Source organism: Cucurbita moschata, unplaced genomic scaffold (assembly GCF_002738365.1).
Source record: "Cucurbita moschata cultivar Rifu unplaced genomic scaffold, Cmos_1.0 Cmo_Scf00008, whole genome shotgun sequence".
Taxonomy (NCBI): domain Eukaryota; kingdom Viridiplantae; phylum Streptophyta; class Magnoliopsida; order Cucurbitales; family Cucurbitaceae; genus Cucurbita; species Cucurbita moschata.
In genome coordinates, this window is record NW_019268524.1 from 4,238,364 (window position 1) to 4,241,517 (window position 3,154).

General features: G+C 41.8%; 1 protein-coding gene across 4 annotated transcripts in view; it reads right to left on the reverse strand.

Moving 5' to 3' along the window:
- LOC111446776 (protein GRAVITROPIC IN THE LIGHT 1-like) overlaps positions 1-3,154 on the reverse strand; it is a 9,554-nt gene that overhangs the window by 4,834 nt on the left and 1,566 nt on the right. For 2 of the 4 annotated variants that reach the window (XR_002711144.1, XM_023085726.1), the window contains exon 1: positions 2,448-2,704. The exons of 1 other annotated variant lie outside the window; for it this stretch is intronic. The gene's annotated coding sequence lies outside the window, so the exon portion shown is untranslated. Of the gene's footprint in view, positions 1-2,447; positions 2,706-3,154 lie in introns of those variants that run through there. One more of the 4 variants, XR_002711146.1, reaches the window with a different exon arrangement.

A 3,154-nucleotide genomic window follows, 5' to 3' on the forward strand; every position in this document is an offset into this window, starting at 1 on the left:
GAGAACCCTGAATCTATAGTCTGAGCTTTGTATCTCACGATTGATCCATCCGGGGTACACATTATTTCGTAAGCCCACTTGCAAGAGATGAGTTTGGTATCTCTTGGTCTTGGCACTAATTCCCAAGTCTGATTTTGTTCCAGGGCTATAGTTTCTTCCTCCATCGCTTTTTGCCAAGCTGAGTTTTGTGATGCTTCTTCATATGTCTCCGGCTCATTAACTTCGTCTTCTACTGCGTTGGCACACTCTGGATTTGCCTTTAGGATTATTTCTGAATGTCTGAGTTGTTGAGGTGTCATTTCATTTTCACTAGGCTCGCTTGGTTGAGTCACTTCTTGCTCACCAACACTAGTGTCACTTGAATCTTCAGGCATATCAGCACTTAAGCAAATGTGTACAATTTGCTCCACCGTCTTTTGTGGAAGAATCTCTTCAGTTTGCTCCCCTATGTTCTGGAGAAGAATTTCTTCAATTTGCTCCCCCATGTCCAGAAGAATGTCTTCAGTTTGCTCCCCCATGTCCTGGAGAAGAATGTCTTCAGTTTGCTCCCTCGTGTTCTGTAGAAGAATTTCTTCAATTTGCTCAAGGTGTGGTAATACTTCCTTCTCTAAGGGCCACCCATCTTCCATTGCACCACTTTGATCGTCAATCATGTGGTTTAAGCATCTGGAATCAATAATCCAGTCATCCTCATAATCGATATGCTCTTCCATCATTGCCATGAGTGCTAGCTCGTCTTCTACTATTGGACATAGCACCTCTGCATCCCATTCATCCTCTATCTTCTTTTTGGATATTGCCACATTGCTTTCAACCGACTTTTTCCTGGACCAACAATCTCTAGACATGTGGCCCTTTTTCCCGCAGTTATAGCAAATACCACCAAATCTCTTTCCTTGGAAACTCTTGTTGTCGTTCTTCTCAGCTCTCTCAGGTTGTGCAATCCCTTGGTGGCTTCTTCTTTTGTCACCATTGTATCCACGTCTGGTAGACGGCCTATTATTGCTCTGACTTTCACTCGTGTAGAGTGCTTCTTCACCCTTCAATGTGAAGCCTCCCATTTGTTTAGCCATGGCTTCTTGGCTGGCTAACAAATTTTCGAACTCTACCAGTGATGGTTGAGTGGGCCATCCTTGTACAGCAGCAATGAAGCTTCGATATTCTGGTCGCAATCCGTGGATTATAATCCTCTTCATTCGAGATTCTACAATGGCGGACTTTGGGTCTAGTTCAGTAATCTCCCGACAGATCGATTTGACCTTGTGAAAGTACTGAGCAATCGTCATATCACGTTGTGAAATTGACAACAACTCATTCTCCAGAAGTTGTAGCCTCGTATCATTCTTCTTTGAGAACAACATCACGAATGTGTCCCATGCTTCTTTCGGTGTCTTGTCATCCCAAATATGTTCTAACATCTCTTCTCCGATGGTGGTCTTCAAGGCAAACATTGCTTTGCCTGCTTTGATTCTCCATTTGCGCAAGGCGTCGTTAGAATCCTCCTCTGGCGGCGTAGTTTCACACCCGCCAACGATCTCCCAAAGATCCTGTCCTTGTAAATAGGACATCATGCATGTTGCCCACGTGTTGTAGTTGTTGTTGTTGAGTTTCTTAATTCCTCCAACGATTTGGAAATCACTCATCGTGTTGGCCATACCTCAGTAATACCAAACAAGTTCTTTTGACACAAGACTTGCAGAGTCACAGACTTCTCACGACACAAAAGAAACTCACTCACCACTAATCTCAAGAAATCGTTTCTGATGTGGAAGATCAGGCAGAGCTGCAACCACAGAGCATACTAAGGATTCCAAGAGATCAGATAACCTACACTAACCTCGCTCTGATACCAAATGTTGAACACAACTCACTGTGGGAAACACTCGCTCTCTTTATTAAGACCAATCGAGAAGAGAATACAAGACACTCTGTAGAATACTTCTGCTTTTTATTGTTTTTAGATTTCTTGGATGAATAACCTAGGTAGGGTGGGGGTATTTATACTAAGAGTAAACAATCTATATTTAACCAATCTAAATCTAGACCTAACCGATTTGAATCTAGACCTAACAAATTGAATCTTTCTCCTAAAATATCTACATCTCTTTCTCCTAAAATCTCTACTAAAATAAATATACTGGGCTCGTACAATTAGGCTTGACTCTATTAGGCTAGTACAATTATTGGGCTTGACTCTATTGGGCTAGTGATGATATTTCAACAGAATCATAGCAGGAAAAGGCGATGAAAATGAAACTAGCATACGACCGTTCATAACATTAGCAACAAGAGATTTAGAGATTGCCGCATCTCTGCATTTTCCATATATAATGAATGAAATGCTAGACTACACTCGAGAATGGCCTTTCCACCATTGAAATAAACACGTAAAACATCGAAAGAGCAACGAATAGCAAGAATACAGGGAAAGAAAACGCGGCATTGACCTCATGAAGAAACTTGAGACGAGCTAAAACGCCAATGAGGGTAAAATCCAATGGAAGTAACCGTTCTTCGCTGTCTTCAAAGTGCTTTAGCCTTTTCTACTCTCTTCGGAGCTCAAAAAACACGTCTCCTGAAAACTCGAGATCGTTGAATGGAGTGTCTTATCTCTGTCGCGCCGCTTCGAAGAACCAAAATTCTAGAGAGGGAAAAATAAATGGCAATGAGAGAGAGAATCAGAGTGAAGGAGAGAGGAACGGGAGGGAAGGGACAGAGAAATACAGGGACGATTGGAGGGAGAAACAGGTGAAAAGACGAAAAAGGGCATGGTTTTGGAGGTGAAAAGACGGGGCTACACCAAGGCTACGAAGTCCATACTTTCGGGGTTTTGTGAGACGAAAATACCCCCGACTTTTTTAGTTATTACCATAATTTATTTTTAAAAATATACGTTTTAGAGTTATTATTTTTTTTATTATTAGTTTAAAAATACAAGTTGACCAAAAAAAAAAGTCAAATCAGGGTTGAGTTATATACAATTCCACCGCTAGCAGATATTGTCCTTTTTGGGCTTTCCCTTTTGGGCTTCCCTTCAAGGCTTTAAAACACGTGTGCTAGGGGAAGATTTCCACACCCTTATAAATGGTAGTTTGTTCTTCTTCCCAACCAATGTGGGACATTACAATCCACCCTCCCTTCGGGGCCCAGCGTC